Source organism: Panthera onca, chromosome A1 (genome assembly GCF_046562875.1).
Source record: "Panthera onca isolate mPanOnc1 chromosome A1, mPanOnc1 haplotype 2, whole genome shotgun sequence".
NCBI lineage: Eukaryota > Metazoa > Chordata > Mammalia > Carnivora > Felidae > Panthera > Panthera onca.
Window position 1 is genome coordinate 48,138,874 of NC_138339.1, and position 26,595 is coordinate 48,165,468.

Below are 26,595 nucleotides of genomic sequence, written 5' to 3' on the forward strand. Positions count from 1 at the left end.
CCCATCCCCCCATTCTCTTCCCTCTAGTTGGGCACCCTTGTCTTATTCCTAATTTTAAAGGGAAAGCTTTCAGTTTTTCACTGTGGAACATGATGTTGGCTATGGGATTGTCCTGTGTGGCTTTATTAAGTGGAGGTACGTTGCTTTTATACTTTTTTCTTTCTTTCTTTTCTTTTTTTTTTGGCCAATGTGATATATTTTTTTTTCAGGAGTAGTATTTAGTGATTTCTCACTTATATATAACACAGAGTATTCATCCCAACAAGTGCCCTCTTTAATCCCCATCACCCATTTAGCCCATCCACCCATCCAACACCCTCCAGCAACTCTCAGTTTGTTCTCTTTATTTAGGAGTCTCTTACGGTTTGCCTCCCTCTCTCTTTATTTTTCCTTCTCTTCCTCTTTTGTTCATCTGTTTTGTTTCTTAAATTCTGCATATGAGTGAAATCATATGATATTTATCTTTCTCTGACTTGATTTGCTTACCATAATACACTCTAGTTCCATCCACATTGTTGGAAATGGCAATATTTCATTCTTTTTGACTGTTGAATAATATCCCATTGTGTGTGTGTGTGTGTGTATGTGTGTATATGTATATATATATATACATATACACACATACACACACACATATATGTATATATATATGTATATATATATGTATATAAATCTTATGATATTTGTCTTTCTCTGCCTGACTTATTTTTCTTAGCATTTCTTAGCATTTTTCTTAGCATTTCTTAGCACTCAGTTGTATTCACATTGTGGCAAATGTCAAGATTTCACTCTTTTTGACTGCCGAGTAATATTCTATTGTATATATGTACCACATCTTCTTTATCCATTTGTCATTTGGACATTTGGGCTCTTTCAATAATTTGACTATTGTTGATGGTGCTGCTATAAACATGGTGGTGCATGTGCCCCTTCAAATCAGCATTTTTGTGTCCTTTGGATAAATACTAAGTAGTGCAGTTGATAGGTCATAGGGTGGTTCTATTGTTGACTTCTTATCATGAAAACATACTGATTTTTTATCAAGTGTTTTTCTGTGTTTATTGAGATAATATTTTTATTTTCTATTCTGTTAACGTGGTGTGTCATTTTCATTAATTTACTCTGATGAACCATTCTTGCATCCCAGGGATGAATCCCACTTGATCTTAATGTATGGTCCTTTTAACGTGCTGTTAGGTTCAGTTGGCTAATATTTTTTTTTAATTTTTTTAACGTTTATTTATTTTTGGGACAGAGAGAGACAGAGCATGAACGGGGGAGGGGCAAAGAGAGAGGGAGACACAGAATCGGAAGCAGGCTCCAGGCTCTGAGCCATCAGCCCAGAGCCCGACGCGGGGCTCGAACTCACAAACCGTGAGATCGTGACCTGAGCTGAAGTTGGATGCTTAACCGACTGAGCCACCCAGGCACCCCTCAGTTGGCTAATATTTTGTTGAAGATTTTTTGTAACTGTATTTATCAGGGATTTGGGCCTGTTTCTTTTTTTACAGTGGCCTTATCTGGCTTTGGTTTGAGAGTAGTGCTGGCCTTGTTAAATACATTTGGAAGTGCTTCCTCTTCTTTAAAGTTTTGGAAGAGTTTGAGAAGGATTGGTATTCCTTTTTTTTTTTAATTTTTGGTATAATTTTCCCATGAAACCATCTGGTTCTGGGCTTTTGTTTGAGGTTTTTGATTACTACTTCAGTCTTCTTACTAATAATTATCTGTTTTGATTTTCACTTTCTTTATGATTCAGTCTGGGTAAGTTCTATGTTTTTTGGAATTTATCCATTTTCTTCTAGGTTGCCAAATTTATCCATGGATAATTTGTCAAGATAGTGTCTTATCCTTTGTATTTCTGTGGGATCAGTTGTAATATCTTCTCTTTGATTTATAATTTTATTTATTTGAGTCTTCTGTATTAGTCTAGCCCAAGGTTTCTCAGTTTTATCTTTAAAAGAAAAACCACAACTCTTCATTTCATTGTTCTTTTCTCATGTTTTTCTGGTCTTTCTTTCATTTGTTTGTATTCTATTCTTTGTTATTCCTTGTCTTCTGTTAACTTTGGGCTTAGTTTGTTCTTTTTCTCGTCGTCTTATATGTCAAGTTAGGTTGTTAAAGATGTTTTCCCCCTAGTGTAGATATTTAGCATTGTAAACATTCCTCTTAAAACCACTTTGCTGCATCCCATCATTTTCAGTACATTGTGTTTCCATGTTTGTCCGCCTCAAGATACTTTTATGGTTTTCCTTGTGAATTCTTCCTTGACCGATTTGTTGCTCAGGAGTGTGTGGTATAGTTTCTACATATTTGTGAGTTTTTCAGCTTTTGCCCTGTTACTGATTTCTAATTTTATGCCACTGTGGTCAGAAAAAATGCTTGATATGAATTTAATCTTCTTAAATTTGTTAAGACTAGTTTTATGGCCCAACATACGATCTATCCTGGAAAATGTTCTGTGAACACATGTGCAAAGCATGTATTTTGTTGCCTGGAATGTTCTGTGTATGTCTACTGGGTCCATTTGATTTATAACATTATTTGAAACCACTGTTTTCTTATTGGTTTTCTGTCTGGATAATTTATTCATTGTTGAAAGTGGGGTACTGAAGCTTTCCTACTGTTACTGTATTGCTCTCTATTTCTCTCATCAATTCTGTTAATACTAGCTTTATATATTGAGATGCTCCAATGTTGGGTGCATATATGTTTACAATGGTTAAATGCTGATAATTAATAGACCGCTTTATTATTATACAGTGACAGATTTTGACTGAAAGTCTATTTTGTCTGATGTGACTATAACCACTCCTGATGTCTTATGGTTACCGTTTACATGGAATACCTTTTATTTTTAATCCCTTCTCTGTCAATGTACATGTCTTCTCAAAGCTAAAATGTGTCTCTTGTAGGCAGCATATTGTGGCATTTTGTTTTTTCTGTTTATTCAGCCACTTTGTGTCTTCTGATCAGAGAATTTAATTCATGTACATTTAAAATGATTATTGATAAGGACTTATTATTGCCATTTTTTGTTTTGCTTTCTGATTCTTTTGTAGTTCCTTTGTTCTTCTCTTCCTGTCTCACTGTCTCTTGTGATGTGTGTGTGTGTGTGTGTGTGTGTGTGTGTGTGTGTTTGTGTGTGGTAGTATGTTTTGATTCCTTTTTATCATTTGTGTATCTAGTAGAGGTTTTATTGTCTATGGTTAACACAAAGCTTATATAAAACATCTTACAGTTATAACAGTATATTTTAAGCTGATAACTACTTAACTTTAATTGCATACAAAATCACTCTACGCTTTTACTTGCCCCCCCCCACATTTTATGCTTTTGATTTCATAGTTGACATTTTTATATTATTCACCCATTAACAAATGATGGTAGCTATAGCTGTTTCTATGCTTTTATCTTTTAACTTTGAAATTAGAGTTAAGAAGGATTTATGTACCACCATTACATTATTAGAGTATTCTGGAATTTGACTATGTGTTTTCCTTTATCAGTGACTTTCTATACTTTGATTTTTCACGTTGTTATTTATGTTTTCATGTTGTTTTGTTTCTACCCGAACTCTGATTATCATTTCTCGTAAGGCAAGTTTAATGGTGATGAACTCCCTCAGCTTTTATTTGTTGGTAATGTCAAAATCTTATTTGTTACTAGCAATGTTTATTATTAGTAAAACACTAAACATATATTAAGCAACTATTATATGCCAAACACTATGCTAGTTGTGAGTTTGCCCAACTGTGTATCTTTCACATATTTAAATGAATTCCTTCTAAAGATCAAATAATTTGAAATGTATAACATTGCATTTTCTCTTGTTGGCAACTTTTATTTATTTATTTTTTTTTTTGGTGTATGGTTGCTGGAAGTTGGTGTTGAGGCCTTTGGTCTCAAGGATTCAGGGATTCAGGCAGCTAATAATTAGCATGGAATTCCCACATCAGACAGTTGTATTTTGTACCACTGAGTACTGATGGACTATCAAAATAAAGATGAGCAGTGCTAACATTTTTCATGTACAGACCTTATTTATTTCTGCCTACCACGGGGTGCCTATCGTGAAGTCTGGCCCATTTTTATTGATCAATAAATTTTACTTCCAAATAAAAATATGATATTTCAAGAATTTTACTTTCAGCAAGCAGTAATACAGTGAGATATTTTGGCCAAAAAGAATTTGGGGAGAATTGATTAGTGTTTGGTGCTGAAAAGGAAAGAATGCATGGAACCATTTGTGTAACTATACCAGTATTTGTTTTACAGTACTTAATTTCTTTTAAAAAGATATATCTACAGTGAATTTTATTACTAGTCATATTAATTACCAAGTGCGTCAATTCCTTCTCAAAGTACTGACATAGCTTGAGAAACCTTCATTCTGTACCATGCATAGATTTGAATTTCCAAAACAGAAAATGATTTCAGATTTAGACACTAGGGCCAATGGAGATATTCTCAAAACTGTGGGTCACTGATTTGTCACTGAGCTAGACTTCCTCCAAAGATAAAGTCTCTTCTGAATCAACCAGATAATGTTGTCTTTGGCAAATGAAAAGCAGAGCTGTATTTGTTCTGTTTGGAAGGGCCAAAGCTGGGTGAGTGTCATTTTGCATCAGGTATTATTTGTGAAATGAACGGCTAGCATAATGTTACTCTTGTAATCACCTGCTATTAGATTAACTCAAATGCTCAGGGATTGGAAGAACAAATAGTAAATGCTTTTATATCCTTAAATTAAATGTTGTTTCAGAACACTTCTTAAAGAACTTTCCCTGGGCAAGATTATGAATATGTCCTGGGTGCCCTATCATCCATAGTGCATATGGGACTTTTGTCTGCCTTCCACTTTTTCTCAATTCCCTCATTAGCCTACTGAGTCCATGTGGTGCATATGGAGCTGATTTCTTCCTTTTAGTCTCTGGGATTGTCATATGAGCCAAATATGAACAACACGAGTACGTCATCCCTCAACCATAGAGATTTGTTCAGGGATAAGCATGTGGCTCAAGCTGGGTTACTTAGAATGCTTTCTGGAAAAGATCTTTTATTTTTCCATGTAAGACTGAGATCACCTGTGGACGTTTTACGTCCCAGTAAAGCAAAACTAAGAATGAAACCATGAGAAGCCTAGAGAAGAGGGAAATAGAGCCTTGATTGTATTAGAACTATTGTGCTGCACCCACCTTAAGATTAGAGTTACATGATTTAGGAACCCCCTCTTTTTCCCGGATGCTAATTTGAATGAGTTCTGACTGCTGTAACCAAAAGATTCTTGGCAAATACCTCTTTTCAGATTTGTGCCGTAACTACTTTGTGCCTCTTGATGACCCCAAAGTAGTATCTCAGCCTGCCCTCCCAAGTAAGTGACACAACAAACACTCTACCCTATAATCATAGCCATTCTACCTTGTATCTCAGACCTTAAGGTCTTTGCTAGAAACCTGACTTGGTAATTTTGCACAAAGTCTTGTAGATAAACATGTAAAAGGCTTGTTAGTTTTGGGGGAATATTTACATTGTATAAGAGAATTCCATATCCTGAGTACAATACAATGTTTTAGCATGTCAGAAAGATTAAATGAAGTCTGAAACTTGAAGATAAAGTGGAGTTGTGTGCATATTCTTGCGCTTGGGTTAAAAAAACAAAACAAAACCCTGCATTCACATACTTAAAAGTATATTTTGTGCACTTCCTTTGAGCTAGGCACAGTGGAAGGAACTAGGACCCAATAGAGAGTGAGAGGTTTCTGCTCTCATGGAAAAGATTCATTTTGTATCAGGACATTTTGACATGGATCCAATAAAAATACAAATAAATGTGTAATCAAATCTATGATAAGTATTGGTCTTTGGGCATAGGTAATGGGGGGCTGTTGTGTTCAGGGATAACTAAATCCTAGAGGAAGTGATAATGGAGTATACATTTGAAGGTTGAATAGGAGTTAAAGAACTGAAAACATGAGAGTGAGGGTAACTTCTAGGAAAAAGAAAAGTCTTTCCAGAAGGAGAAAACAGCTTTGTAAAAGATTCTCAAGTGGGAAGATACACGATTTCTTTGAAGAAGAGAGAGTGGCAGCAGATGAGACAGAAGATGTAGACAAGGGACCAGATGAAGCCAGGCCTTTCAAGTCATGGTGACAGTTGTTGTCTTTACCTTTCAGGAAATAGTAAGAAAGACATTTAAGGATTTTAGTTCGCAAAGTGACATGCTTAGGATTATGTTTTAGAAGTTATCGCTGCAACTTCATGATTTTGAGGTCTGGCTGGTATTAGAATCACCTGGATTACGGGGTTCCTGTCCCATTCCAGTAGAATCAAAGTCTCAGGTGTGTGCCCCTGGATCTGGTCATTTTAAAAGCTCCCTCCAGATGATTCTAACGTAAAGGTAGGCTGGAGAATCACAGATGTAAACCAGGTAGGAGATGTAAGCGCATCTGTGATAGAGGCTCTGCGAGCTGGCTTCTCTGTATGACTCAAGGTTACCGCCACCAAAGCTAAGATTATCATGGACTGCGTTAATAGAAACATAGTTCCTAAATGAGAGAGAGTTTTGTTCCTCTGCCCCCAAATTAGACCTAGCACACCTGAAGAGTTTGTTCAACTCTCGGCATCAGATTTTAAGAGAAAACTAGCCAAACTGAAGCATTCCTAGAAGAGGCAAATGAGGTGGTAAGAGGAATCTGCACTGTCATGAGCAGAAATGATCCAATGGCACCAGAGAAGTTGAAATTGTAGTCAAGTAGTTCTTCACAAAGGATGATTTAGGACCTCCCTTTTCAAGGAAGTCCAAGGCTTCCATTGATTCAGAGGGTAAATACGAGGTCCAACTACTTCCCAGTCATAGACATTGGAAACAATGGCAGGAGATGGTGTAGACAAGAATCCGTGTCCTCATGGAGTTGATGTTCTAGTTGAGAATGAAGTTTTCTCACTCACATGATTCTTAAAGTCGGAATTTTAAATTGACCTTTATAGTTAGTGGCTTTAGAATCGGGACGTGTCATAGGGAGATGTATTTCAGTTGTTAATTTTAGAACATTAAAAGTAGAAGTTTCTGAGAAGCTAGGAGGTCAACATCCATGGAAGAATTCTAGCAGAAGTGGCCATTGTAGAATCTAAAGACAGGATTGGAAGATGTAATGGGAAGGAGATTATTGAGTGATCTAGTCTAGTAATCCCTAGAGTCGTTTACAAAACTAAAAAAAAACAAATATTACACCTTAAGTGCTTTATTATGCATTATCTCACGAGATTTATAACACTCATCATGCAGATGGGGAAAATGAAACCACATCACACTATCATTTTGGAAGTTAAAAACATGACTTTACAAGAGTAAAAAGATGTCAGAAATTTAATTTGACTCATTAATTGATGAGGACATCAGTATGATGGTAAGACTGGGTCCAAGAACATTTGAGGAGCTCTTTGTTTATGAGTGTGTTAATAAAAGAATGTTAGTACAAGATTACTAGCTGGGACACAAAACGGATTAATGTTTCACAGGGCAGTAAACCACATGGGATTATTTTTTTTTCTACTGGATAAAAATAATTTGTACCTTTCACAGAAAAAAGTCTTTAAAGTAACATAACTTCACTAAATTCTGGACCTTTATTTAGTAGCAAGTAGTAAATGGAGCAAAGCACATTTCCTTTAGATAATTCTTGAGAGAGCATGTGACAAGCACCACATAAAACATTGAAAGCACATGATTATCTTTTGGCCTTCTTTTCAAGTTTTGGATAATTTTTCTTACCATTAGAACAGGTAAATAACTTTTCAGAATTTTTGAGTTTCAGTGATGAGGCTGGTCACAACCGATCCATCTTTCTCCAAATATCCCCCCTGAAATGAGCCATGTAGCAAGTATTTGGGGGGGAAAGGTACTGGGGACGCACCTTTTGAATCACATCACCATTGTCCAGCCTTTGTATAAGTCGGAGCTTGTTTTTTCCAGCTGCTTTATGTTGGTTTGTTTACCCGATTCCTAAAACATTTGTAAACCTCTCAAATTTAACTTCTCGACCTATTTTGTTTCTGCGAAAGTAGTTTGGCACACTAAACATGATTAATAAGTAGCTAGTGGTTCATTAACTGCTTGCTGCTGTTGGCTCTAAGACAAAGACTCTGGAACCCCAGGTAGACATCTGATTCTTTAGAATTTATTGCAGCTGTTTGCTCAGTAAGTTTTCTTTCTCAGTTTCTGGAGTGTGTGGGGGATGGGGTGGCGGGCGGGGGGAGGGATGGTTGTTGTTAATTGAGGATGTCACAGTTACCAAACAGGGAATTGTAATTGTTAGTGGTTTCCTATTTTTAGAGTGGTAATCTTGAGCTCTTCAGGTTCCAGACCAAGTCCAGTTCTCTGCAAATGGCACTTTGTTCAGCCTCATGTAAGTGACGGCAGATTTGGTCTCACTGTTTTCCTTTCCTGTGAGTTAATCTTGAGGAAAGCCTTGAGTGTTAAGTTCAGGGAGTAAATGAAAAGTAGCTATGCGGTGGGCTTAATGTTCCAAGAAGGTATTAGGATACTTGCCTATGTTTAAGGAGATAGGCCCCTATTACGTAAAGGTAAAGTGGCAGAAAACTAGACAAATAGCTTATTTTAAGAGCTCAAACTAGATGTAAGAGCACAGTTTTGCTTTTTGAGTTAAGAGAAAGAGTCCAATATTTGCCCCATTGAGAGAAAACTAAGTTGAAATTTATAGGCATTGTAATAATATTTCATAAATATAATTAATTATATATATAATTATATATATATATAAATATATAATTAAATATCATATTTAATGTATCTTATAGGCCACTTTACGTGAGTTATCTCACCAAATTCCTCAACAATTCCACGAGGTAGAATCTATCATTGTTTCCATTTTATAGATGAGGAAACTGAGGTCCTTAGGGGTTAAGCAAGCTGGCCAAGATTCACAGTCAGTAAGAGAGACAAAGTTAAGATTAGACCAAGGTGAACTGATTACAAGCCTATTCCTGGGAAGGTTAGATGGCATTGCCCTTCCCCAATGATGCTGGGATGGAGAAAGCACATAGAAAATTAGCCAAAAGCCCATTTTCCAACCTCAGCTCCAGCATTAACTGTCTTTGCATCTCTGGATGAGTCATCTCATCTGTCTGGGTCTCCATTTCCCTCTACAAAATGAAGGGTAGAAACAATTTGGATTGGATGATCTCTGGGGTTCCTTCCAACTCTGGAGTCCTCGGATTCTATAATTGCATCCTGACCGTAGAGGTGCACGTGCTCCCCTCCCCACACACATACATACACTGCTTCCCAAAGCAAAAATCTAATCCTGCTGTGAGCACCCATTGCAATTTGATGCTAAATTCAAGACCCCACCAGATCCTGTTATTTACAACAGCCCCTCAGGAACACACGACACTTTCTAAAATCTGGTGAGCCCGTTCTTTAAAATAAGTTGCTAATGGGACGTGATTTTAGGACATAAAATATTAATTAAAAAAAAACCCCTCAAAACAGATGAGGCTTTCTCTATAAATCATCCCTTTCCTACAGTGTTACCTTGACAACTTAGCTTTGACTCTTTATAAATGGGGTTTTCAGTGTAGGAGAAGAGGGGTGTCCTCATGGTATCTTTCAAGATTTTCTCGTGTTTGATGGTAAGAGGAAACGTCAAAAGTTGATCACGAAATCCAGCAGAGTGTACACAGGACATCTTGATGGAATGTCATCCGGAAATAATCACAGGTGCACAGAATTAGGCCCTATCCTGATTAAAGGTACGTTATTTTCTCCTTTCTGTTCCCTGTAACCATCACACGTCTCAAGAGCATGGGAAATGTTACATTCCTGGACCAGCACAGTTACAGAGCAGACAGCAACTAAAATGCCTGAAAAATAATTGCATTATTTTTAGTTGCAGCAGCCAAGATGCACATACTAGGATGAGGGGAGAACTCTGAAGTACTGAACCAAAATCTAGAAATACTAAAAATACTGTTCCCCCTCCAGCAATTGAGATTTTGAGCAATGACTGAGGCAAAGGCAGGTAGGGAGATTCAATTAGAATTCGCATCTCTCAGCTGTAAATAGGCTCGTTATCAGGGCTGGCAAGAGCTCAGTGGGCTCACAGGGCTGAGCCCGGGCCTGCCAGGGGAAGAAGTTAAAAATGGGCAGTGCTGAGCAGCAGAAGACTCCTCTCCGGCATCTGGCAGCACAGAGCAGAACCTGGAGAATGGCTGAACGATCCGAATTGGTTCTAGAAGCCCTTTCCCTTGGGGTTGTGAACGTGAGCCCAGCAGACGCCACGGACGCTGTTGCAGGGGAGCGAGTCTGTGCTTGACACATGTGTTTCCCATTGATAGCTGGAGACAGACCAGTAGCTCTGAGTTGGCCTGACAAAGCCTTATTGAAGTACAGACAGAGTACGGTTTCAAAGCCGTCAGAGAAAGAACGGGAATGCTGTTCAGGAAATTCTTCAGGCATGGGCAGGGACTTGGCTGCAATTCTGCAGTTGGAAAATCTGACTGGGGCAGCTTCTGAACACAGGCTGGGCCTGCTCACGCTCGGCGGGCTGAGCGGCCGCCTCCTTCAGAGCCTCTCGGCTCACTCTGGGCTTGTGGGCGATTTTCATCAGGCGCTTTGTGAAGCAGACAAGCGAGGTAGGGCACTGTTAAGTTTTTACATTTCCACGCTTCTTTTCACTTTCTCAGCCTGCTGTTTGTTTGCAAGTACTGGGAGTTTTTGGCCGGTGTGTGTGTGTGTTGCAAGTTAGAACTCCATCCCTTCAAACGTTCGGTGTGGACTTGTAATCATTTTTTTTTTCCTCCCCCATATCCTCTTCAAGTTCTGATTTCCAGCAGGACTGAGACACTTTTGAAAGTTGGGATTTAGCTAGCAACACAAACGGGAAAAGAAAAGTTTGCGAATCCTTGGGCGGTCACCCTGTTCCCACCTTCTGTAACTTATCTGCGTGGAAGGACGGTTCGTTGGCACGAAAGATCATTTGAGATGAAACTATCTGTGTTCTTTGTTTCATGAGAGCTTTGAGAGGGGTGTTTTTAGCAGAAAATAGCTTTCATTTTAGCAAGGAATCAGAATTGGAAGTTTCTATTTTGGATTACATTTTCAGAGTGTGGGAGCAGATATGTGTGTATGAGTTCCTGGCATCTCTTATTATTCTACAGGATTTGGGCTGTCATTAAGGAGCCCACTGATAGGTTTGCCTAGAAATATGCTGGATCAACATTTGTAATTCTGTTTCTATAATAGTTTTCAACTATCCTGAGTTGAAAAGTTAGTGGCAGTTTTACTCTCAAAAACTACTTCTGTATTTTGGAAATAGAGACAACTAAAGGGAAACAGAAAACAGTAGTTTCTTCATAATCATTGCTATAAGACACATAGGATGGGGTGAATTTCAGCTCCTTAATTGATTTTATTTTGCACTTCACTGGAAAGAGTGCTTTAAAAAAACCCAACTTTTTAAATAATCCTTCCTCATATGTATCAGCTATAATGCAGTACAGGTTTTTATACCCCACCCTGGGAAAGCTCTACCTTATTCTGTGCTTAGCATTTGGAAAATACACTGTGTAATTGCACTTAAGAAACTCGTTCAGCTTAGGAAGGGCTGGGCAAAATCTCACTCCAGCTTTGTGATTACTGGCAGAGCAATTGGTGACAGCTCTTGTGCTCTCCAAAGGGTCTTGGCCAAGAGTCAAGCTGGAGAAAGAGTTGAATGAATGGATTCAGGTGCGTGTTTACTTTAGTTTTAAAATCTCTCAGGAGCTAACAGTCCAGATTGATGGGTGAATGAGGGATACAGGGCTGGAGCTCTTCATCTTCTGTGTAAGACGTCTGTGCAGGCCGACCTCTGTCCTCTCGGTGGAAAGTCCGCACTCTCAGCCCTCATTTTCTCCACAGTTGTGCACTTGGAGGAAGGAATTGGGAAATGGGGGCCAGCAGGGGTGCTTACTCGAAGAGTGGAATGCAAACATTTTTTTCATCAGTCTTATCTCTGTGTTATGTTGGGTGGCGAGGGTTTGGGACGCACAGGATGTGGGACAGAAACAAATGTGCATTTGGAAGTCAGCATAGACAGTGACTACATTGGTGTTTTTCCTAAGTGCCTACTGGGTGAGCAGAATGCCAGGACATATTAGGAACCGACATGAGCCATAGCCAAGCCCACTGCCAGTGAAAAAGGAGACTCAAGTGAGCTCTAATGTCATACTTGTCTAAATTTAGCCTGTGTCAAGCACTGAGCAGAGCAGGCGTGAAATGGCAGCTCCGGGTTACAGAATTTTGAACGGCAGCGCCTAAAACTTGGAAGAAACTTTATAGTTTCCCTTTTTTGGAAGTATAGGAGGGGCGAATCAAGCTCCCTTGACATTTGAAAAGAAAAAGAAGGGGTGGGAGGGTAGAGGAGAAGGAATCAGGGCAGAGGTGCAGGCAACAGGGTAGAGGAGTGGCCACTCCGCACAGGGGGCAGCGAGGGCAGAGGGAGGAGACGGTGACCAGGAATGAAGCCTGCGGACTAGAAACAGCACAAACCAGCAGGCACCAATTCATTCGCTTGAAGTGCGTGGATAAACCACGGTCTCGGCGAGAATCATTTTACCCTCTAACACGCTGGGAGACCCTGTGGCCAGTCTACCCCGCTGTGCCTTCTGGAAGCAATCAGAAAGCACATTTTGTAAGAACGGCAACGCCCAGGGGTTCAGATTTCCCAAGCAGCGAGGGAGCAGGCTCTTAAGGCTTTATTTTTAACCCCTCTTTCTTCCATCCAGAGGTATTCCCACTGGGGGTATTGAGTGAATGGACCAGGTGCAGATGGGTGAGTGATTGTGGTGACCAGTTGGTTCTAGGCCTTGCCCATGGACACTTTGTCGTAAAGACAAAGTTTTTCAGAGGAAGATAAAAGGATACATAGACTTTATTGTGATGAATGAAATTATTTAAATTATTTCTAATTAAAAAAAAAACATCTCTAAGGTCATACCTGTACCATTTATTGGTGAAAGTGTTTAATTCTACTTTCATAAGGTTAGGAGGTTCATAGAATCTTGGATTTGACCATCCAGAAGAGACCTGGGCCATCCTGTAGTGCAGAATTTCTTGAGTATGAGTAATATGGAAACCCCTTTCATAACAGGGTGTTTGTGGGGGAAATCAATGCCCTCATTATCGACTTAATTATTTTATTGTACTGTCACATATGTACAAACCAAAAATACCCACCTAGATACTACCTCTCTGTTTTAATCATTCTTGAATAAACATAGTCCTAAAACAAAATTTTGCATTAAATACAGAGAAATATATCTCATAACATTCAGATTATTAACTTTGGTTTCTTATGTAGAAGATGCATTATTGGAATTTTAAAAAAAAATTGTTAATGTTTATTTATTTTTTTTTTTTTGAGACAGAGAGACAGAGCATGAACGGGGGAGGGTCAGAGAGAGGGAGACACAGAATCTGAAACAGGTTCCAGGCTCTGAACTGTCAGCACAGAGCCCGACGTGGGGCTCGAACTCACGGACCGCAAGATCACGACCTGAGCTGAAGTCGGATGCTTAACCAACTGAGCCACCCAGGCACCCCATGGAATTTAATAAGGTTTACACCATGAATATGGGGCTAACACGTACCCAGAGATTACTTTGATCCCAGCACACTTACATTTCTATATCCTGGACAGACACTTGATTCTTCAACAGCTGTTTTCTCTTCCCATCTACCTTCACTCTGTCCTTTTATTTGCACCTTGAAGGAATATGCCATTTTATGTTGTGTCACATTCTTCTCCTTTCTCTCTTCATAAAAATTAGAATGGAGTCATTTGTCACCCACACGATCACATGGTTAATACAAATACAGACACCAAAGCTGTGTGGTAGTAGGCATTAGTTGTGAATCTGACCTATATTTTCTAGGACAAAATTTACACCAAATAATCACATCAAAAAAAAAAAAACAAGAAAGAAAGAAAGAAAAAGACAAGAACAGATTTGGTGAAGAACTCTCAGGTCTCAGGGAAGATTTGAGGATCTCTCATGGGGTCTCCACGTTAAGAGATGCTGGTCCTGGCTGGTTTTGGTTCCGTGGAAGAACCTTGTCAGGAATCTGGGGAAGGATGGTTCTGGAACTGGAAACACCCTCTCCGTATTTCTACTGTAGCCCAGCTACTTTGACTTGTTTTCTGTATTGGGGTTTTGCAGGAGATTTCGTCTGAAAAGGGAGTTCTAAGGCAGTACCTGTGAAACTTGTGTTTGGCTACAGTAATAGAAACTCTGCTCACAGAAGTCTGAAGGTATAAGGTGTTGCTTTTGGTGTGGACAGGTATAGGTCATGCTTGGACAGTCCAGGGCTAGTGTGACAACTGAGCACTGTCCCCAGTGAACACAGCTTCCTTTCTGCTTCCCCATCTTCTGCCCTTTAGCTGACCTTCCTGTGCTCATGTCCGTGCATCGTGTCTAAGTCAGGGCACAGGTGGCAGGGCATGAAGGGGAAAACACCTTTCCTCATGAGACTTTGTCCCTTTCATCAGGAAGGGATCCTGTCCCATGTAGACTTCCCCTCGCATCTCAGAATACACACCCAGAACTGGATTGTGTACCCACTGGTCCCATGCGATGATACTACCATACTGGGTTACAGCCAACCATGCTTCACCCTCTGGGTATGGAGTAGGAACCCACAAATTCAGATCGAGATTTCTGCCAGATGATGAGCCTATAAGAGCCTATCTATTATCAGTGAGCACCAGGGAGGATGCCTGTAGGACAGGCATGGACAGTTGGGGCCACAAATGCTTAAAAACAAAAAACAAAACAAGAACAGCAACAACAACAACAACAAAATCAAATAAACAAATACATTTGAAAAACACTGCCTAAATAATCTATGCCTTCCACTTTATGGAAGCAGACACTGAGATCTGGAAAGTGAACACTGAGATCAAAAGACTGTCTAAGGGACACAGGCAGTCTGCGACAATGGCAATGCTTCTTGTTTCTTGACTATGAGTCTGGTGTGGACTACATGTTATATGCATCACCTCAGTAATGATAACTTAGTGATACTTTGGAAGGCAAGCCTCAAAAGCAAAAAAAAAAAAAAAAAAAAAAAAGAAACATACTGGAATCTTAGTATTGGAAGTTTCCTCAGAAATCACCAGCCTCCATGGTTTCTCAAAACCTCCTGAATCAGAATTTCAGAGATTAGAGTTGGAGAGTCTCTATATTTTTAAAGCTCTCTGAGTGATTCTTTTGAAGCCAGCCAGACACTGTGCACAGAACTGGGTTTGTTTAAGATGTGGTTAAATCAGTATCCACTACAGGGATGCCATTTATAGCATTGCTGACAGATATCAGCCACATGGGTTGGCAGTGCCTTCAATGATGGAGAACCTCTCTACTCTGCAAGGCAGCTGGGGTGTCATTTCTCACCTCAGGTCTCCTCAAATTGAGCCAATGTTCATGTCTGTGTTTTGTAACCAATGCCCTTTGTCATGTACTCTGGAGCCACATTTGAGATGGGTGATGGTACTTGGTGCAGAAGTGAGGTGGAGAAAGGGAGTAAAGATAGAAGTGGTCAGAAATCTTGGGATAGGTCCTGACTTCACTAATTGCTGGATCTCAGTTTTCCCACCTGTACAATGGAATCCAATGCCACTAGAGTGTTTTCTGTTTCTCATAATCTATCGTTTTTGGAATTCTAAAGCTCTCCCATTACTTTATGAAGGTCCAAGTCTTCCTTTCCCAAGGATGAGCATCTTGAATTATTTCATATGTCCCTCCTCTTTTCCTGTGCTATTCTCCTTACCTTTCTTGAACACATTCTACTTAAACTTCTCTTGACAAAAATATGATTCCCTGAAGTCAGTTCCAGTCATCTGCCAGGTGCATATTCCATGAACAGAACACCAAACGTCTATTAACCTAAGGGGAAGAGAGTGATTTTATGGGAGAAGTGGCACAGTAAGAAGGAAGAGTGGGAGGTGAGATGATCTTATAGCAGAAGGAGACACACACACACACACACACACATTTAATATTGACTAAGACAGCATGAGACAGACTGGCAAAGAATGAAATAGGCAAACCAAGATAAAAAGAAGTATGGGCACAATCAGCAGAGGAAAGAATATTTTACCCTGAGTTATCCAAGTTACTTTTTCTGCGTTGCCTGAATTTCTCTCCAGATTCCACTGTGCTTTTTCACCTTTGCTGCCACACAAAGAAGTGATTGTCTTCATTATTATTTCAAATTCCAATTGCCAAGTGTGAACCACTTTATATAAAGAAGCCTTGTAATCTGTGGCCCCTGGCCTGCTGTCAGAGAGGTTTGTAGGACTTGGGGAGGAAGGTGTCACCACGGTTCACTAAGTGTATAAATCCTGTGAGATTGGCTTGCTTGAAAACCTTTGCTGGTGGCTGTCCTAATGGAGCTCTGGGTGTGTAGGTGAATGTGGAGCTAAGGCTTTATTCTTCTTTGTAACTGATAATGCAGTGGCACCTATTAACACAAGCACAGTTTCCTGATAAAAAACTATATTGCCAGGGATTAGAAACTCCCTCCTTGTTCAGCCCACTTTCCTTTGCGAGGTAATAGGATCAGACTCTCTCATGAGCACCCTGAATTCTAAATAACATATTTCTGAACTCTTGGAAACCCTGCAGTTAGTTACCAGCTGGGGTTGAAGTATTTAGCCACGGAAACTGTACTTCTTGAGCTCAGTGAATAAATATCAGCTGTTAGCTCCTTCATCCAAGCAAACATTAGACACCACCCTGTTGTCCTAACTTCGGTTAGGGTTGTGGTAGTGGGAGTGGCATGTTCCATGAAAGAAGACTACTTAGAATTTAGGAATAGTGGACAGGCAGAGTCACACTGTGTTCCTTTCTTTCCTGTTCTTACCTGTGGTTGTCCACCATCATCTCTCTTGTCCTATACTCGTTCCAGCTCGCTCTCTCTCTCTTTAAATTTCATTCCATTTTCCTGTTGCCAGTTCTTCTCTCTATTAAGGATGTTTCTTAATATCCTTAAGTAATGACCACATAATGACACACATTAACTCCCAAAGTTGGCCCTGATCTTCAAAGGCTTGTGGCATCACTTCTGTTGTAGGCAAAACTACACCTGGTATTCACTAGGCCAAGGATGCGAACAGCAGATCCCAGTCTAAGGGCTGGCCTAAAGGCACATTTTGGATTACCAAGTGTTTTTTTCTTAACTAATTACAAAGGATTTAGACATTCTGAGATATTATCTATAAATCTAGATAATCTAGAAATAGGTAAAGAAGGGTGTCACTAGTCTGGTCTCCCACAGCATGGCAAGTAGTAGGATCTGAGTTGTTTCCATTACTTTGAGAGGGTTATGTGTCCACTTTATTCACTAACCCCACCCTCCTGATCTATAGGTGTTTTCAATAGCATTCTTTCAGTAGGGTTTCTTTTCTGAACCTCAGAACATAGAAAATGATTTGAGGGACACCTAGTTAGTGTCTGGTTAAGTGGTTGGTTAAGTGTCTGACTCTTGATTTCAGCTCACAGTTGTGAGATCAAGCCTTGCATTGGCCTCTGTGCTGGGTGTGGAACTTGCTTAAGATATGTTCTCTCTCTCTCCCTCCCCCTACCTCTCCCCCGCTCTCCTTCTCCCTTTCCCTCTCCCTGCCCCTCCCCTGCTCTGGTGCTCTTGCTCTCTCTCTCAAAAAAAAAAAAAAAAAAAAAAAGATTTGAATCACCTTTCTTTTATAGTTCTTTTAAGGGTGGTACGTAAAGTACCATTCTAGATGCATAGGAAAGAAATTAAAGCATTATGACCTGACTCTCTTAGAGGGCACTGTCGAGTAGGTCATGGGTAGGTATCTACTGAGCAAAAATGCAGTAGGACAGCATGCCTAGTGTACAGGTTTTGAAGTCAGATATTCCTTGGAGTAATCACATCATAGTATTGTACATGGAATTAAATTTTTTATTGTGCTAGGAATCAGAACAGTCACTGCCTCTAGGGATGGGGATTAATTAGGAAGGGGCATAAGGGAACTTTCTAGGGTTCTGGAAACATTCCCTGCCTTGATCAGATATTGTTTACACAGATGTACAGATTTGTAAAACTTGAGCTGAATACTTAATATTTGTGTTTTTCACTGGAAGTAAATTATAGCTTAATAGACATACATGCATACATATATGGAGGCATGCCAGGTACTTATCCAAGTACGTAATAACTTCCCTATTATTGTTAGCGTGTTTGTTTCTGGATGCCTTGATTTAAAACAAAACAAAAAAATGTAAATACCTCCTTACATACATACATACATACAAATAACATAACTAAAAATGAGGTAAATAGCATTTCCTTTCAGACCACAGATTTCATTGCAAATATTTGAGAGCACAGCAAAAGATCATTACCAAACACAATTGTCAAGGGAAAATCTACTGGATCAATTCTAATTTTATGGAACTATTGAATCACTATTAAAAGATGCACCTAATTTGTTGTAGCTGTTTTTCATGATGCTATAAAAGTTTGTGGGTTCCAGAGACACATCAAAGATGGCTTATTACCTGGGAAAGATGCCTGTACTTAAGGAACATGTACCCCAGCAACTCCTGTTGCTGTAGTATTTGTAGTATCGATGAATTGTCTTACAGTTCATATCCATGTTGAGAAATTCATGCTCAAACTGTCACAAAAACATGTTTTTCATTAGTCATCATGCTGCTCTGACCAAGTAGACACTTCTATGTGGGATCATTTAACATGAGTTAGGAGGATTGGTTTTTCAGCCAGACAATCTAAATTCAAATTCTTGCTTTAACACTCCAACTGTGTTTGGGTCGATGACTTAACCTCTCTGTTTCTCAGTTGCCTCAGCTGAGTGCTGAGTGGGGATAATAATAGTGGGGATAAATAATAAAAAATAGTGGGGATAAATAAATAAAAGTGGGGATAATAATAGTGCCTTCCTCATAATTACATGACTGTGAGAATTATATAGGTTCAGTAAAGCATCTAGAACAGTGTCTGGCACATGGTAACCATTAAACAAGCATTTGTCATCAGATTTGCATGCTTTCTTTGGGCTAGCAAACCAATAGGTTTCTTGTGATTTGCCGTTGGGTTTTGTTCTGAAGGTGTGCCCGTGGTGGTTGATGAAAGTGATGTCAAACAGCTGAAAAGACCAAAGCCCGGATTTGTGGGAAGCCTGTGGTTCTCTGGCCCACTTTGGCCTTATTTCTGACTTACTCTCTGGTCTCCCTGAACCTGGTTTTCTCCTGTTAAATAATGATTTCAACTTTATATTGCTTGTGTCCCCTTCCAGCTTGCATCTCATTGTCCGGTCTTAAGTATTTGAGTCATGTTCATTATTATTACATGGCTTGATCCCCAAGTCACAGAAGAGTTCTAGACGCTCAACTGGGATCCTCATTACTGATTCTGGTTGGAGTCATCACAGGGATTTAAGAAACATTGGTCTTGTATGACACAGCTGGTTTGCTGCAAAGGACTGTCACTCCTGTTAAGAAAGGTGGCCATGGGGGCGCCTGGGTTGCTCAGTAGATTAAGCATCCAACTTCAGCTCAGGTTATATTTTGTGGTTTGTGAGTTCAGGCCCTACATCTGCCTCTATGCTGTCAGCACGGAGCCTGCTTTGGATCCTCTGTCTCCCTCTCTTCTGCCCCTCCCTCACTGTTCACATAAACATTAAAAAGTCACATTCTTTAAAAACAAAATCTGACCATAGGTGAGGCTCTGATGGGTAGATGCATGCCAAGTGCACATGTGAAAATGATACGATGAAAATTGTGGTCAGGTGTTTGAAATTATCTTTCCTCTTTAAGGGTGTTCAGTTTACATGTTCTCTTTTAGTCATCACTTTGGAGCATCAAGAACCACGTTACAATGATGTCCACGTTTTATGCACAGCCAAAGCTTCAGTGGCTCTCCAGATTCCTTCAAGTCTCTTAAGATAGTACCTTCTCCATGAGTTTAACCCTTCCCATGCTTTTAAGAATCGAACCTGCTCTGATTCCCCCAACCCCCATACTTCTGATCCCCCTTTTCCTGTCTTTTGATCAGGGGGAGTCCTTTACCCCTAGTACTTGTCCCCTGTAACATAAGTGTAATATACTTTGGTTTCATATTTGTTATCTGTCTCCCCCTTCACTGCCTCTCACCACTGCCGTGAGATTAGGCATCTGTGTTTCAGCTCACTGATGTATTCCAAATGCCCTGAACAGTAGCTTGGGAGGATCTGAAGGAAAACACAGACTTGTCAGGCGGTGGCCATGCATACGCCATTTTAAGCACATGCGGCACTAAGTACACAAGGATGGTAATTCTAAACACCTCATGTTACATTCAGGGAAAGGCAAGTCTTTGCCACATTCCATATGCGGTGGAAAGAAAACTGGGCCTCACTCTGAGTCCAGACCCTAACCAGCATACTAATTAGAGCTGTCCTTGAGGACTTTCCTTCACTCCGTAGTACCTCAGAATCTTAATTTATGAAATGATTTTAATAATATTCACCTTCCAGGGTATTGCCAAGAATGTATTAGCTCATGTATCTAATGGTCCCTAGTACAAATATGTGTGTGTGTTTCAAAAATATATTTCCATTTAAAACTACCTCAGCTGGCACTTCATACTTCTAACTCTCAGAGATGGTGAGAAATAATGGTCGCAATTATACTGAAATATCTTCCAGTTGATCAGAAATAAACCTTTTGAATGTAAGTATAAGGCATATTATACATTGGAAGAGAACTTTGGTAATATCTATAAGAAACACTGTCCCCTCCCCCCCACCCCCACTCCCCACACATACGCAGCTTGACCTAGCAATTCAATTTCTCAGGACTTCTCTGAGGCACATTTGGACATAGATGAAACATGCATGCTACGTTACTGGGGCTTTAAATAACATTCATATACAGGAGACTTGAATATTTAATCTCTAAGCCCAGTCTTTCCCCTGAATTCCAGGCTCCTTTCAAAGTGCCTTTGGGACTCCACCCCCATGGAATCAACTTGACCTCTCTCTCTCCCCTCTGTACACTCCATCTACCACCTGCCGGCGAGCCCACTATTCTCCTAGTGTTCCCCATCATGACGAATGGTACCATCCTTCACCCAGCTGTTCACACCAGACCCTTGGCATTCCCCAGCTCCTCTCCTTTTCTTACCCTCACCCTGTGTCTCTGGCAGCAGCGAATGCTGTTAGCTCTACTTTCCAAAAATACAGTTGTACCTCACCAACTTCTCTCTCACCGCTGCTCCAGTCTGGGCTACTGCCCCCACCAGCCCCTGAGCAATAGCAGTAATCACAGGTGCCTGGTTTCTCTATCTGCATTCTTGTTGCAGTGCTCTCTTCCTTACAGATCCCGAAGCGAAGATCGGACCCTCTTCCTCTGATGCCTCGGTTCTCAGATAGTTAACAGCATAATCAGTACCCTCCTTAGGATTTTCACAGTGGCTTATAAGACCCAGTGTGCACCTCTCTGCCTGCACTCCCAAATTGGTTCTCAAACACTTTCCCTCTTCTTCGCTCTGGTCTAGCCACGCTGTCCTTCAAACTTGCCCATTGAATTCCCACCTCAGTGCCTTTGCATGTGCTTATACCGTTTCCTCTGACCAGAGTGCTTCCCCCAGATGTCTTCATGCTTTGCTCTCTCACTTGATGCTTTTGTCACAAATCTTTCCACTATAGAGTTTTTTCCTGACCATCCTTGAGACAAGAGGCTCCCACTCATTATCCTTTCCTCCTACTTTCTTTCTTTCTTTCTTTCTTTCTTTCTTTCTTTCTTTCTTTCTTTCTTTTTTCTTCCTAAACCTTCTTCTCAAGGATAAGTTTAAAATTTCATTTTGGTTTGTTTATCTGTTGATTGTTTTCCCCACTAGAATGGAAGGTCCAAGAAACAGGGCATCTTTTTACTGCTAATGTCATGAGAATCCCTGATAAGTACTTCTTTGTTAAAATAAGCCTTGGTAACAGAAAATTATTGGAAACAACCTCAATGCTCATAACTAACATGTTGGCTAGGTAAAATATCATGTATCCATATAATTTCAAACTGTTTAACTTAAAAAATACAAATTTATGTATATTTTCATGGGACTATCCCTTGGCTATATTAAGTTGGATTCAGAATCTAACCAAGTTAGATTTGGAACAATAAAGAGCCTTAAATATGCCATTCTTTGTGTAAAAAGGGAAAATTTAAACATGTGTGTACATATTGAATAAAGCTTGCATATTTATTCAACATTTCTATAAAGATAAAAAAACTAGTAATAGTCTTCCCTTCTGTGGAGGGAAACTGGAAGTGTGAACAACAACAAAAAAAGGTTTTAAATGTGTACTCTTAAGCTTTTTTTAAATACATGCACGCGTCTAGTTTTTTCAGTAAAAATTGTTCAACACTTACATATTCCAATTCTTAGAAAACTAAACTGTGGAATACCTAACTTTTAAATTAATCCACATACGTGTTTAAATGGAAGATGCCATTCTTAGACTGTTTCACATAAACAAGCATTTGTTCTTACAGATGAATTTTTATAAGAAAAAAAGTGCTGATTGTTAAATCACAACCAAAAGTGATGAGTTTGTTACAATTGTCTAAATTGTGCCAAATATTAACAAACCAAGACTAATGTGCTATCTGGATGGCTGATGGAAAACAACCCTGGAAAGCAGATAGTTTGAAATCAGAGACCTCAAAATTAACATGGCTAATGGAAAACTATTTTCGTGCCAAGATAATCCAAAATGACTGTGATTTCACACAAACCCTAGATATTGTGATGCAGCTGTGGAGGAATGCAGTCCTGCTATTTACATAAACTGGTTAGATTCGTACACAGTGATGTGATTCATGTTTACTTGTAAATGTACTGGAAATATTAACATGCAGCATCATTATCAACAAACCCTATCTCCCGTGATTTGTCTTATTGGTCTTATTTCTAAATAAGATGGTAGTTATTCATTGGCCCATTTTAAGTCATTACTCCTTTTTATAACTTACAAGGTGTCCAGGTGGGCCAGAGTCTCTGTCTGCAAACTAGTCTGTCCACTGAGCTCATTCAGCACCAGCTTTGCCACCAACCCTGCTTAATTTAAACAGGCTGTTATGGCCAGAATGCTTGCTGCGTCTTCTGCTGAAAAATGTGTTCTCCTTTTTAATTGTCCCTTTGTCAGAATGGCCTTCCATGATCAGAGTGGATCACTCTCCATCCTCTCCTAAGGAACCCTCTTCATTTCCTTCTTAACACCTAACTTAGATCGAATGGCTTAATCTGTTGGCAAGAGTATTGTCCATCTCTCCCATGAAAGTACAAGCTTGAAGAAAGAAATACAATCCTCCTCCTTCATTTGAAGACCTACGTATCTCTAGGACCTGCTGTGGTACTTGGAACTTAGTGGCCAAAATATTTTTTCTTGCTGAAAAAATAGATTGTGATTGGGAATTCCCTTTGAAGGCCAGGTCCGTGCTCTGCCATGTTTCTTCCCTCTTATGCATAACTTTACAGACTTGCACTCATTGGCATCCCTATAAATTCCCTTATGGAACAAGATATTTATAAAGCCTAGTGGGCAGAAGAGTCTGGCAAGCAGGAGTGAAATGCATGCCAGTACCTCCTTGTTCTCAACTCTACCTTGTTAGTAGAGCAGATCATAGTCTAAAATTTTACAGGCCCAGAAGAAAAATCATCAGGAAACTTGGTGGCCTTATATGTGTCTTTAGAAAGTTTACTAGTTATTTTAAAATCAGCTCTCAAAACATAATGCATTCCTCCATAGCAGATTGATAATGCAGATGCTCTAACTATTCTCTAGGTATCTCTTTTATTTGGGGAGAGAAAAGGACAACATTTGTTCTTCTCCTGAAGAAGATCTCTGTGGAAATAAAAACACTGAGTGCAGACAAATGAGGACTTACAGCAGTATTAGATTCGAATATGTACTCAGCCTCACAAAGTATGCCAGCTGTATGGGGTTCTGCCCCAGGACCTTCCATCCACCTTATAGCAACTGATGAAATCTAAGAACTGGGGCAGTTTGAGATTGGCTAGTAGCTATTTGGTGTCAATTAGATTGAGGAAGGGAAGTCAACATGTATGAAATGTATGATCACTTGAGTATGATCATCTTTCCGTGTTAGGATGTCAAAGGTTTGTCAAAGAAGTGGGGCTCATCACTCTGAAGCTTAGTGTCGGTGACCTTAAGCTGAACATATAATTCAGCTTCCTCGGGAGCAATAGCTACAGGGTTCAGGGGCCAGCTAGTCTGGCCTGGCTTAAAAGTCTTTGTAATGACTTCACCATAAACTTGGGATTTGTACAAATCCTCCAGTGGCTCCTATGACTGGTGTTGGGCATTTGTGAGTCTATTCAGAAAAGCTTCATGGCTATCAGGAAGTCACTAAGCTATTGGTGATGGCTGCAATGGCAACAGGGAAACAAATAGGGCTATACACCCTAAGAAGAGGTCTTGTGAAAGGATATTGTCCTTAAGGCTGACAAATTAGGATCAGGCCTTGATTCTCTAGTGTTATGTGATCCCAGGTAAGAATGTTTGAATGTGTGAGACCATGAGACTGCAGCTTTCAAAACCATGCTTTAGTAATATGTGCATCCAAAATGACCTTTTTTGGAAACTCAGCATCTATTATATTTAGCAGCTACTTAATTAACCTGTGATGATATTTGGTTATTATATTATGGTATTACCTTGACTGTAGTTCCTTCCTATCTAAGGGCAAAACAACAGTAAGTTCCACTATATTCATTCTATGAGAAATACAATTCCCTTGCATTTTGTGTGCAAGGCATAGATGATCTATAAGTCAACTGGATTTGTTTATAAACAAATGAACACTGAAAATGGGCTCATAAAGGAATAGAATAATGCTTTAGATCTAAGCCTACTTTTGACATCAGTATAATCACATGTGTATTTGGAAAGGGAGTCAAATTGTGTAAATTTACTTTCTTTTACTAGTGATCTTATAGATTTGTGTTACTGGAGGATGTGCATTGGTTATGTCGTTTTGGCTTCATTTTTATTCATTGAATAAATGTATGCATGTACGCACACATGTACACATATTTTATATAATTACATACACACATAAACATACCATTGTTTAGTTGCTCTTGGAGTTCAAAGTTTTACATACGTAAAAGCATTTAGGATATATTCAGAGAGATTACACATATCACTGTAAAATATGTTGTATAACAATTAAAGAGGTTCCCAAAGACTGATGGAAGGTCCTGGTCTTATGATTCTCAAGAAGACGGTATTGGGATAGAGGGACCCCTTTTTAAAATTCACATGTGCAGTACAATAGATATAGATGCATGTAAGCTGAGATTTCTTTCTCATGGAAGAAAAGATACCTGCACGTTTAAAAACCAAGACACCAAAGGTTGTAAAGAGCATAATATTCAGTATCCTGCTGAAAGAGGGTGGTGGAAATGGAAGCACCAGTGTAGGAAAGCAGTGAAAATGTGAAGGATGACACAGTAAAAAAATATGACTCTTTCTCTCTCCCTCTCTCTCCCTCTCTCTCTCTCTGTCTATACACACACACACACACATATACATACACATATATGTGTGTGTGTGTGTGTGTATATATATATATATATATATTTTTTTTTTTTTTATTCTGCCAGCCTTCATATTTATATATGTATATTTATATATACTCTATATAGACATGGGAGGAAAATGGGTGAGCCAATGACTGGGCCAGGGATGTATCTCTATGTTAGATCTAAATTCATGTTCTCAAAGCATGGTCTCTGAGCCACATCTATCAAAATCATTTGGTGCTTGTTAATAAACACAGGTTCCTGAGATGCCCTACTGAATTAGGGCATAAATGCACCTAGGAATGTGCATTTATTCAATTACCCTGGAGTGGTTCTTATCCACTGCGAAGTCCAAAAGTCACTCCTAATGGAAGACCGATAACAGTACCTTGCAGTGTGTTCAGCTAAGCAGTGATGTCCCACAGTGGTGTCCCACTGAGGGCTTGCCATATGCCTAGGGTCCTTTATGGCAGGGGCTAGGGGAGGATCCAGGTTTTGTGACGCCTGAAGCCTAAATAATTTGGGGGGATGTTTTAATGGGAAAAATAAACTAAAAAATATAAATACAAACAAATTAAAAACATGAATATGTTTAGGGTGAGAAAAGAAATCATTAATTTTTAAAAGACCTATCATAAAATCCAGAAAAATGATATTGTTAATAATTAACTGACATACTTTTTCCATACTTTTTGGTTGCATAGCCGTAGATTGCCTCTTCATATGACAGCTGTTTAGCACTATCACTTTCTTGTGTAGACAATAGAAAGATCGTTGCTTCCTATGGCAATTTCAACAGAACTGAGACTTTATTACTGCTGATGGTGATGTGTAAAGCATGCAACTTTACAAACAGAATATAAACATACAGTGCACATAACCTGCAAATGTAAGAATTCTGGTTCATTCTATTTTCCATGATTCTCATAAAAAATAAAAACTGTATGGAGCACCTATAATTTTATATGCTGAAT

At 39.4% G+C, this 26,595-nt stretch overlaps 1 protein-coding gene across 4 annotated transcripts in view; it reads left to right on the top strand.

Moving 5' to 3' along the window:
- SGCD (sarcoglycan delta) overlaps positions 1 to 26,595 on the top strand; it is a 943,518-nt gene that overhangs the window by 543,223 nt on the left and 373,700 nt on the right. The window contains exon 1 of one of the 4 annotated variants that reach the window (XM_060634806.3): positions 10,197 to 10,653. The exons of 2 other annotated variants lie outside the window; for them this stretch is intronic. The gene's annotated coding sequence lies outside the window, so the exon portion shown is untranslated. Of the gene's footprint in view, positions 1 to 10,196; positions 10,654 to 26,595 lie in introns of those variants that run through there. One more of the 4 variants, XM_078446217.2, reaches the window with a different exon arrangement.